This window comes from Lepidochelys olivacea (genome assembly GCF_965140295.1).
Source record: "Lepidochelys olivacea isolate rLepOli2 genome assembly, chromosome: 1".
NCBI lineage: Eukaryota > Metazoa > Chordata > Testudines > Cheloniidae > Lepidochelys > Lepidochelys olivacea.
The window spans coordinates 162,658,997-162,671,673 of NC_140411.1; the positions used below are offsets into that span (position 1 = coordinate 162,658,997).

General features: G+C 40.4%; 1 long non-coding RNA gene across 1 annotated transcript in view; it reads left to right on the forward strand.

Annotated features, from left to right (window-relative positions):
• The window catches only part of LOC311514269, a 215,426-nt gene that overhangs the window by 143,979 nt on the left and 58,770 nt on the right, over window positions 1–12,677 (forward strand). The gene's annotated exons all lie outside the window — the stretch shown is intronic.

A 12,677-nucleotide genomic window follows, 5' to 3' on the forward strand; every position in this document is an offset into this window, starting at 1 on the left:
GTAAGTACTTATAGACTATGTGATCAGTCACCCCTTAACCTTCTCTTCGATACAAAACATAGATTGACCTCCAGGAGGTCAATCGCTATAAGGCCTGTTTTCCAATTCTTTAATTCTTGTGGCTCTTCTTTGAACCTTCTCTGGTTTTTCAACATTCCTCTTGAACTGTGGACACCAGAACTGGACACTGTATTCCAGTAGTAGTTGCACCAGAGCCAAATACTTAGGTAAAATAGTCTTGCTACTCTGACTTGAGATTCCCTTGTTTATACATCCAAGAATTGCATTAACTTTTTTAGCCACAGTTCAGCTGATTATCCACCATGACATCTCACAGCTAAAGGGCTCTGGAGGTTCCCAGGTTGATCCCCAGTGCACTGATCAAGATGGTGGCCATCACAGAAGCACTGAAAAATGTTATCTTCTAAAAAATACATGGTAGAGTTAATTTTACAGATATTTCTGCCAAAGTACACAGTAGTTTAGTAAAGGAAAATCTTTTAACTCTCCTATCAGATTAATTATAGAAAACCACTACCATTTAATGTTTCTGCAACTATTACAACAAAACTCCTAGGTCTTTGTAGAAGAATCCAGTTGTTTTTAACACTAGTAAGGCCTTGCGTATTTTGAATAAGGCTCTGAATAATAATCTGATTACTCCTGTGCAAATATCCATACGACTTGACTTGAAATTTCAATTTAATTTTTAAAAAATTTGCAGTGAGCCTGACTCACAAAATTTGGGTCCAGATTCAGATCTGAACTTTTCCAAAGTTTGCACAGAGAAGTTAATTTTGAAAAAAAATATTGAAAGTTGAGTTCTCATGAATTGTTCTATGGCTGCTAACTTTCCTCAAAAAAACCCAGAGAAATCCCCAAACCAAGAATTTTTCTGCATGTCTTTTACCTTAGAATTCATGTGTTCCCTTAAAAGACTCCGTGATGACTTAAATTACATCACAAGAGGCAAGAAACTAAAAGCTTAACAGTTGATGGGGGAAGGAATTTTCAGTCAGGGTGTCTGTGTTTGTCCACACTGAATTTGTGTGTGTGTTTTTTTTCTTTTTTGCACTGGTATGAAAAGTAACTTGCATTTGAAATGCGGATAAGCCACAACAATGCAAGTAAGGGCTTGTTTATACAGGGAAGATATTCCTGTATAATGTACGGTATGGATTTAAAGTGCCATAACTGTTCTTGAATAATTTCCTATATGGTCACTCTTCTTCTGGAATAAGAGTAACTTTTTCCAGTTTAGCTTAATCCACTATCAAAATGGATTCTGGACTAAGACTGTCCACTTCCAAAGTGGATTCTGAATGGAATAAGAGTGTCCACATTTGGAGCTATTCCATAATAGCTATTGAGGAATAATTTATTCTGCAATAACTTCAAGTCAATGTAGGTAAGCCTTAACTATTTACACTAAGGCAGTATGTTTACATTAGAATTTTGCACTGCTGCAGCTGCACACAATGCAAACAACTGCTCACCTCCAGTGTAGAGAAGACCTAAAACTCTTTATTTGTATTTGTTTTTGTTAGTACCTAATTAACTCCAACACCAGTTGGTAGTTGAGTGAAAGACTGTCTTTGTTAAAGATTCAGCATTATTGCTCCTTTAATTGAGGTGTCAGAATTCACAATACATTTTCTCTGAGAACCTGAAATTCCTCCAGTTAAAGAGGGAACGGGAAAAAAGGAAAGGAAATCAGACTTGACTGCCTGATGCTTGTAATGTAAAAAGCAAGAAAGTGAAGGGGGGAAAAAAGATCCCCCAACCCACATCCATACCTACAAATACACCTTTTCAGGAAGGAGAATAAGCTGTTCTAGTATAATTATATCTATACTTGGGGCTTATATTGGTCTAACTATATCTGTAATAAATAAATAAATAAATCCTGTAACCACATAATTATACCAGTACAAAATCTGCTTGTAGATTGTCACCAGGCCTTAAAAATATTCAGAAGCTTAAACTACTGTCATTAACTTTATGCTTTTTGTGATCCTGATAAACCAACAGCAAGATCATTATTTATTTATTTATTTATTATTTTTTTGGATGCTGAAATGCTAGATTGCTCAACAACTCAGCACTGTGTCCTGGCAATCAACCCTTTAAGAGACCAAATAGTAGGGATTTTTACAACAATATGATGTAACCTTCAACTCCCTTATTGTAAGTGTTGTGTTGCAACCTTTGCCTGTTTTTAATCATAAAGCTGTAATGTTTAGAATAGAGAGTTTTTACTGCAACCTTAGCACACTAGCCTTGCACTTCAATAAATATTTCATAACTTTACCAGTGAAGAACTCTATGTTCAGTGACTTAATCAGGGGATTCAGTTTCCAGTTCCTACTTTTATTTTTAGCTAGATATGCTCAGTGGAAAGTTTCTCTTTGCTCTGCAGTTGAGAGCAGCTGATGCTTAGTTCTGTAGCTGCTCTGAGAGCAAACAAAGTCCTCACTTTTATAGCCACAGAGGCCATCTCCATCTAGAGCTAGGTGTTGATTCCTCCAGGTCTTTGCCTGGGACAGAGACAGAACAGGGTGAAGCAAAGGTAGCTTCATGCTACCTCTGTGCTTGTTCTCTTTTTCACCATAATCTTTTGTGTTCTCATGGGGCAAATTCTGACCCCTCCTCTACTGCCAAGGATAATTGTCCATAGACAAACCAGCGCCATTCTGCTTTTGTGGGAAGGGAGGTAGCTTTGGTAGACTTTGCACAGGGAGATTTTACTCTCTTCATGTCCTTGGGCCTGGGGAGGGGATATCACTGCATTCCAGCATGAGTGGGGCAGGAGCAGGTCTGGTGGGTCTGTGGCTATGCCAATGCAAATGTGGCCCAATGAAATGCTCTCTTATGGAATCTGTGGACAGAGCTTGAAAGATTAGCTCTAAAAGAAATGTAAACAGCTCCTCTTCATCTCCATGGGGTCTTTGTTCTGAAGCCTAATGAAGACTGTTTGAATGACAGTGTTGTTAACTAGTTCACTGTGAGTGGAAACATCCTGGGGATTTGTGTATCCATGGTGGGTGGACAGTATAGAAATGTGCAATGGAAAAATACTTGTTTTAAAGGTACTACTGCAGGAAGGAGAAAGGGGGCAGGAAGCACTAGGGCTGAGGGAGAAACTATGAAAGGAGGGAAGAAAAAGAAAGTGGAATGACAGCAGTTGCTTAGGGATGGAGCAGGGGAGGGAGTGCTGGGGAAACTGCCCCTCTGGCTTTAGCAGCTGAGGGGAAGTTCCACTCACACATGCTACCCCGTATTTTAACCCTTTCTCATCATTTCTACTCTGATGGCAAGGCTCAGGCCTCTCTTAGGTCCCTAGCTTAGCAGCTTTAGCTTGCTGAGGTAAAGCCAGGACAAGGCACAGAGGGGTCTCTGAGCTCACTGGCTCTGCACATCTGCTTTTTGGGCTCATGTCAAGGCCCAGGCCTCTGTGAGGTTACTGGTGAAGCATCTCTAGCTTGCTTCTTTTATGTGTAGGGACAGACTTTTATGAGCTCAGTAACTCAGCTCCTTTAGCTGTCTGGGGCATATCTTGGCAGAGACTCTCTGAGGTTACATATGCAGGGTACCATTCGTTTGCTAAGCTCATGTCAAGGTTTGGGCCTCCAGGAGACTTCTGGTTCAGCATCACTAAGTTGCTGAGATGATGCCAAGGCACAGGCTTTGTGAGGTAACTTGCTCAGCAGGGGTAGTGTCTTTACACAGTTTGATGAACACAAAACCAGAAAACCTGCTATCATTATCAGCTTCTGGTTTGGTGTCATTTCATCCTCTTGGGATACAGGTCAAAGGACATTTTGGATCTTAGGGGGAAATCTGTGTCCATATAACTGAACTGGTGTCAGTAGCTAAACAGTGTGCAGGCAGTTAATTTTACTCATTACTGGTTTGTCATCCGAGTCCCAGCTAAACTTGATTAACTGAAGGGTGCGGTTAGGGAATGTTGGAAGAGCCTCTATTCGACAAACTGTTCTGGAGCCTGAGCTGAAGTTTGCAAAAGAATAAGAATCTCAATCAAAACTGATTTTGGGTGGGTTTTGTGTAAATCATTTACAAACCTAGATAAAAGCAGCCAAAAGTGGGCTTAGGACAAGCTCCTGTCCTGTACAAGTGAGTGAAGATACTGTGGAGACACAATATTAAGGTATTAATAATTCTTGGATTCATTTGATTTCTCATGCTTGTTTTTTTCAGTAATTGCCCCTTCCCCTGACAGCGATTTCTGTAAAATTATTTTCCTTCTTAACTTCAAGTGCTTACTGTTTTATTTGAAGGGTTGCTCAGATGCAGGGCAGCTGGTGGGTTTTTTAAATATATGAGACCATTTTAATATTTGCTGGAGAAAAATTAATGTAATAAAAATATTATTCTTGGGCCTGACTTTTCTGTGGTGGCAAGAACTGCTGGTGATGATGGCTCTACTGAGTTATTTGTTAACGACTGCATTTTGATTGCCTAAAAAAAAAAAAAAGGTGGGAAGCCACACCAGCGCTCCAGTTTCTGCTAAACATCTGAGCTGCTTTTCTGATGGAAAGACTCACGAGTTTAAGGAAGGAAAATGTACTGTACATGGGCCTCTGTGCCATGTGGTGGTTTTCGTGGATGAGTCAATACACACAACTGACCTGGTTCAGGATGATATAATGGGGGTCAGAAATCAGTGCACCAGTGGTTACTGTTCAAAAATGTCTTCTTGAACTGCTTTCATTGAACAGTGTTATTGAAACTAGGGTAAAGGCAACAAACACCAGAAGAATGAAATAGCCATAGTGAGTTATTCAGCATAGTCCAAGGGTTATAATTTAGGAGTATTGGTATGAAATTTAAATAAAATGAGATTGAAAATGAGGACAAGTTTCTGATCAGTGAGGCCTATTGAACTGTGTGATAATCTTCCAGAAGAAATGGGGGGAAGGTCCATTACTTGACTCACTTAAAACTGGACTGGGCAATACCATGTACCATGCAGTTTAGGGAACAATCCTGCATTAGTAGCATTGGTATTGGTGATGGTATGGACTCAGGGTCTTTCCCAGCTGTGATTCTATTATTATAAATGTATGAAGACATCTATATGGACTTACTCATAACTGAGCAGCTTCCTCAATGTTTAATAAGTTTTGTCTGGTTAGATGTTTATATATATTTTAATTGATTACATACCTAATAAAATGAGAGCGGGGGGAACCCTATGAACTTTCCGAGTTGATATATTTGGAAAAACTAGGCTGTATTTTGAACCTTCCAGTCCTGACAAAGTCCCTTTTAAGAGAAAGTAGAATTTTGTACTGGCAACAATGCATGTGTTTGTTTAAGGAACCCACCAGACCTAACTTCCTGATGCAGAAGACAAGGAGTGTTGTGTCTAGGACACTGAGGGAATTGGAATTGTTCAAAAACAGTTAATCCTTATGTAAAGATTGTCCCTGTTAGACTGCCAGAGTCAGTGGTAGGCAGCTTGAGTTAGACCAGCCAAGTGGCAGTAGCATAAAGCTGGAGATCTGGGGGCTGATCCTTATTTCAGCAAGAGATGTGGGTTCTCAGCACCTCTCAGCAAATGACATGGGCAAATAGGGGACGTGTGTTTAATGCAGAAGTGGTTTCTTTGTTGGATTCACAGCTCTTCCTCCTCTACCCTGCAAATGCATCATTCCCTTCCACTTTGCCAAAGCCATCCTATTCCACGGTGAAAACCCTTAAGTTAAATGGGAGAATCACATTTTGCCTGATTCATCTGTGACCTTACATTCAATCAGTGACACTCAGACTGAGGCTTCGGAGCTGCAAGTGGCTCTTTAATGTATCTCCTGCAGCTCTTTGCAGCATGATATTAACACACTGTGTGATTGAATTATTCACCATTCTAAGTTATTAACCAATCGGGATGCTTTTACAATGTTGTTAACCAGTTGTAGAATACTTGGTCATTCATTTTGCTGTGAGAATAATATATATAAAAAAAGTAAATTAAACAATGAATTCACACTACCGTGACTCTTTTGGGTAATGTTGATCACTAATTTGGCTCCTGAAACACTGAGGTCTGAGTATCACTGCATTAGAACCATCTTCAACATGAAATCAGTTTTAAGGAGGGGGATTTGTTCCCTAATTGTTCAGTATAGGTGGCTTTACCTTTAGCAGGACATCATCCTGGGATCATCTATCATACAACAGTGATTCTGTTTGCTATTGATTTGTACATTTGCATGTTCACTGTAAGTTCACTGATGTTAGCCTTTGTTAGCTAAAATTCACATGAATTAGTAACACAGCAGGGGCCAGATCCTCAGTTGACATAAATGGGCACTGTTCTATTGACTTCCAAGGTACCTGGTCCTTACTGGAGTGGACAAATCTGTTCTCTTTGTGATCCACAGAATAATGAAAGCTTGGAATGAAAAACTAGGTTTTAAAATGCTGACTCCCAGGGAGTTACATCAGGGTGCATCTGCCTCTGATTTTTATGTCACAATTTATAAACTGTTTACCACCAGGATTGGTGTCTACCCATGAAACATATGAAACAGACTTTTTTCTTTCAGAGAATGAAAACTTTTTTGCGTGATTTCATAATACACAGGGAGCTAACCTTGTTATTTATGTCAGAGAATAAATGCCAAGAGGGAGAAAGGCAGGACAACAAAACATGTCATAGCTTTGTTCCTTCATCCCCAAACACAGAAAATGTTCAAAACATTTCTATTCATAAATGAGACCTACCATTAGAAAATCTCAGTTTGCATGGGGCAAATTATACTGAGACAGAGAGTTTATATAGTCTGCTTACTTTTAATAAATGTGTATGTTATATGGTTACTGACTTTGTATCCTATGACACACATTAGACATTAGACAGGACTCCTTCATAAAGGAACACACACATTGGTGTGTAATGTGAATTCTTCTCACTTTTAAGGGCATATTCCCCCCCCCCCACATTTTCCTATTAGCATTAACACCAGTCACATGTCTAGCATATGAATCAAGAGAACAGTTGTGAACACATATACCTGAACTCATGAAAAGCTACATGCTGAGAAAGGGAGAGAAGTTATAGAAGAAAGATAAGCTGGAATGTCTCAGATTTGGCAATTCTGTAACTCTGTTGACATTTGCATAATACTTTGTGAGGGCAGCAAAAAGTAGCTGCTGGTTTCATAATGAACAAAGATCTGTGTAAATTGTAGCCATGAGATTGCAGCCAGTCCTGTTACAGCAAAAACCAATCTTTCCCCTTCCTATATTAAAACTGCATGTGAAATGTTGTGATAGTTTAAACCCTAACCATAGCACAATTACAGGTTCTTGTCTTCTTTTTCTTTTTTTACTCCAATATGTTTCCTTAGCAAAATTAATATTGCGGAGTCTATCTACTGGTAGACATTTATATTGGGTCACAGTATCGGAGCACCTTACAAGTTATTCAGTATTAAGGGCCAAATTCTGCACTTAAACACTGTGCAAGGCTATTGATCTCAGTCACTGCAGAATGTAGTATATGTCTTTGAAATATCAGTGCAAAATGTGTCTTTTTAAAAATTAAGTGGGCCCTTAATGTTAAATGGAGTGAGACTTTGCTGTTACTAGTCACATATATGCTAAATACTTTTGAAAGGTGCTGAACTATTATTATTTGTACGAGGTTAATAGCTGGATGCCCTACCTGAGTTCAGGGCCCTATTGTGGAAGGCATTGTACAGACACTAAGAGACAGCCCCAGAGCACTTACAGGCTAAATAGGGCAAGATGGACAAAAGAAGCTTTATTATCCCCATTTTACAGATGGGGAGCTGAGGCACAGAGCTGAGGTGCCTTACCCAAGGTCACAGGAAGACTGACAGAGATAGAAATAGAATAGCATGCTGCACTTCTTACTCAGTGAAGTCAATGGGAGTTTTGCCTGAGTTAGGAAGACTGGACAGGGCCCTGCAACACCTCACTCATTAATAAGGTGGCACTTTGTAGATGAAGGTGGCATATTCATCTTGAGGAAGGAGCTCACTGTACCACTTTATGACAGCCTGGCTGTCTCTGGAGCAGAGATGACAGGCTTTGGAAGGATCTGCATTCAGGTCTTCTCATCTGGAAGGACAATTGGGTCAGACCTTTAGGAATGGGGAGAATTTATTGGAACTTAGCAGTCACTCCTTTGGCTGTGGGAAAAGAGTAGAAGTTTTCTACATGGTTTGTTCTTCAGCCACATAGAAGATCCTTTTAAAATGGTCTTTACATATATTATATAGGGTTATGGCCTAGGATCTATGTCACATCCACTAATATGACACAGTGCAAATGGTTGGGTTCTCATAGACTCATAGACTTCAAGGTCAGAATGATCATCTAATCTGACCTGCACATTGCAGGCCACAGAACCTCACCTACCCACTCCTGTAATAGACCCCTAACCTCTGGCTAAGTTACTGAAGTCCTCACATCATGATATAAATATTTCAGCTTACAGAGAATCCACCATTTACACTAGTTTAAACCTGCAAGTGACCCATGCCCCATGGTGCAGAGGAAGGCAAAAAAACCCCAGGGTCTCTACCATTCAGACCTGGGGGGAAGATTCCTGCCCGACCCCAGATATGGATTCTGAGCATGTGGGCAAGACCCACCAGCGAGACACCTGGGAAGGAATTCTCTATAGTAACTCAGCCCTCTCCATCTAGTGTCCCATTACTGGATGTTGGAGCTATTTGCTGTTAGCAGCTGCAGATCGGCTACATGCCATTGTAGTCAATCCCACCATATCATCCCCTCCATAAACTTAACACACTCAGTCTTGAAGCCAGTTAAGTTTTTGCCCCCAATGCTCCCTTTGAAAGGCTGTTCCAGAATATCACCCCTCTGATGGTTAGAAACTTTGCCTAATTTCAAGCCTGAACTTGTTGATGGTCAGTTTATAGCTCTTGGTTCTTGTGTCCACATTGGTGCTTAACTTGAATAACTTCTCTCCCTCCCTCGTATTTATCCCTCTGATGTATTTATAGAGAGCAGTCATATCTCCCCTCAGCCTTCTTTTGGTTGGCTAAACAAACCAAACTCTTTGAGTCTCCTCTCATAAAATAGGTTTTCCATTCCTCAGATCAGCCTAGTAGCCCTTCTCTACACCTGTTCCAGTTTGAATTCATCTTTCTGAAACATGGGAGACCAGAACTGCACACAGTATTCCAGATGAGGTCTCACCAGTGCCTTTTTAATGGTACTAACACTTCCCTGTCTCTACTGGAAATACCTCGCCTGATGCACCACAGGACCACATCAGCCTTTTTCACAGCCGCATCACATTAGCAGCTCATAGTCATCCTGTGATCAACCAGTCATCCAGGTTTTTCTACTCCTGTCACTTCCAACTGGTAAGTCCCCAGCTTATTGCAAAAAATCTTGTTGTTTGTTAGTCCCTAAATGCATGACTTTCCACTATTAAATTTTATCCCATTTCTATTACTCCAGTTTACAAGGTCATCCAGATCATCTTTTAAGATATTCCGGTCCTCCTCTGTATTGGCAGTACATCCCAACTTTGTGTCATCTGCACGTTTTATTAGTGCACTCCCACTTTCTGTGCCAAGATCAGTAATAAAAATGTTAAATAAGATTGGGTCCAAGTCTGATCTCTGAGGAACTCCACTAATAACCTCCCTCCAGCCTGACAGTTCACTTTTCAGTATGACCCATTGTAGTTGCCCCTGTAACCAGTTTCTTGTCCACCTTTTAGTTCTCATATTAATCCCCATCTTCTCAAATTTAACTATTTCCCTTGTGGAGCTGTATCAAATGCCTTCCTGAAATCCAGGTAGATTAGATCTACTGCATTTCCTTTGTCTAAAAAATCAGTTATCTTCTCAAAGAAGATCAGGTTTGTCTGGCACAATATGCTTTTTGTAAAACCATCTTGTATTTTACCCCATTCACTTTTATGTCCTTAACTACTTTCTCTTTCAAAATTTGTTCCAAGAACTTGTGCACAATTGAGGTCAAACTAATAGGCCTGTCATTTCTTGCATCACTTTTCCCCCCTTTCTTAAAAATAGGAACTTTATTAGCAATTCTCCATTCATAGGGTAAGACTCCTGAGTTCACAGATTCATTAAAAATCCTTGCTATTGGGCTTTCACTTTCATGTGCTAGTTCCTTTAATATTCTTGGATGGAGATTACCCGCCCCCCCCCCCCCGATTTAGTACTGCTAAACTGTTTGAGTTTGACTTTCACCTCTGATGTAGTAATTTTTAACTCCATATTCTTGTTCCGATTAGCCACCCTGCCATTGCCCCTATGCTCTTCATTAGCCTCATTAAAAACTGAGGCAAAGCATTTGTTTAGGGGTTGGGCCATGCCTAGTTAATCTTTAATCTCCACCCCCATCCTCAGTGCTTAGCGGTCTCACCTCTTCTTTCCTAGTTTTATTCTTATTTGTGTGGCTAGAGAACGTTTTACTATTGGTTTTAATTCCCTTTGCAAGGTCCCACTCTGCTTGGCTTTTGGCAGTTCTCACTTTATCCCAGCCCTTTCTGACAAGAAGCCGCTTTCCTTGCTGATCCCACCCATCTTCCATTCCTTGTAAGCTTGCTGCTTTCTCTGTTTGAGATGCTTGCTCAAATCACCTGTTTGAGATGCTTGCTCATCCAGCTTGGTCTGCAACCCTTCCTTATGAATTTTCCCCCCTTGCTTGGGATGCAGGCTTCAGATAGTTTCTGCAACTTTGATATAAAGTAGCCTCTTCCACATTCAGATCCTTGAGTTCTTTGATCCAGTCCACGCCCCTAACTAATTTCCTTAATTTATTAAAGCTAGCTCTTTTGAAATCAAGGACCCTAGTTGCAGATCTATTTTTGTTTATCCTTCCATTTAGTTTAAACTGAATGAGTTCCTGGTCACTCGAACCTCTACAACCAGTTTTTCTGTGAGGTCCTCACTCCTCACCAGTACCAAATCTAAAATTGCAGCACCTCTTGTTCGTTCAGCAACTGTTTGATGAAGAAATCTGCTATCACATCCTGGAAAATGTAGGCCCTACAGTTAGTAGTAGCACTTGTCCTCCAATCTATATCTGGGAAGTTAGTCTCCCATAATCACACAATTACCAGTAATATTTATTTCATTAAAAACATTTAAGATGTCTCAGTCCATCTCTAAATTGGATCCTGGTGGTCTGTAACACACTCCAAGAACTGTATCAGGGGAACCTCTAGTTTTCCTCCAAAGTGATTTTGGCTCAAACAGGACTGTCTTATCCAGTCCATCACTTCTAATTTCTTTACAGTTCAACTCATCAATATACAAGGGTAGTCCACCACCTTTCCCTTTATTTCTGTCTTTCCGGAATAGCACATACCCTTCAATACCTGTACTCTAGTCATGATTACAATTCCACCATGTTTCTGTTTACCCTAATATCTGGTTTCACTTCCTCCACCAGTAGCTCTAGTAGTCAGGTTCCTTGCACTGGTGTACAAACATCTTAATTGTGGGCGAAGCCAAGCAGCAACATTCTTTGCCTGACTGGATACACTGTCATTTTATGGCCAGTATTGCTTATCTGACTGGTGTCAGCACTATCCTTCCCCTTAATGTCCATTCTCCTAACCATGGCTGTACCCTTTCTTACTTGATTTTCCTTCCTCTCAATCTGGTGTGGAGATCACATGAGCATCTCCCACCCTTCTCTAGAGAACCTAGTTTAAAGCACTTTTAATCAGTTGTGCCAATCTCCATCCCAGAAATCTATTTCCCTCACTACTCAGGTAGAGTCCATCCCATGAGAACACCACTCAGGATTAAAGTAATAGAAGAGACATGTTAATGAGTACTGTGTAACATTACTGCTGTAACATTTTTTGTTGAATTTGGGAAATAGAAAAAAGGAAGTTGTGTTTAAATGCCCATCATATAAATAATAAACTATTAGGCTTCAGCTCTAAATGAGTGACAGGGCTGTGTTTAGGAAATGCGTATTGAAAATGAACCTTTTATGAACTGAAAGTGAGATTAGGGCTGAAATACCCTATAATCAAAGCATATGAGTGGCACAGAAAGAGGAAAATAGGATTGTAGACAATAACATGGCTGTAAAGGAAATACTACATTGATGGCTCCTGCCCCCCACACCCATCCTAGAAACCCAGGCTAGAAGCAAGTCATTTCTGTATCTACAGTGTAGTACATTACAAATCCCACTGACAATTTTGGCTGCCTTTCCATTGACTTTATTGGGCTTTGGCTCAGGCCCTAGAAACTGTATTTCTGTTCAAGCTATACATTCCTCTGTTTGCAGATAAGACAGCTACAAACTGCAGCCTGAATTCAGCAGACCCCATATGTGGGCCTGAAATGGGGTGGGGTGGGGTGAGCACAGTGTTTCCCCCTCTTTCCCTTGTAAGGGCCATGGAAAGGCTAGAAAGAAGGGCAGTCCCTGTGCATGATTTAGCCCTCAAAGTTCATGGTGCATCCTACAGCCATTGACAGAGGAGGTTCTGACCAAGACATTTAGAAGGCCAAGTTTGAGAACTTTTCCCACTGTATTTTGTTTTAAAGAGCACTTTATAAAACTACAAGTTCTGCTTTTACAGTAGGTTGAATTCAGCATAATGAGAGCAGAATTTGGCCCTTATTTTTGTAACTACTAAAACAAGGACAATTTATCTT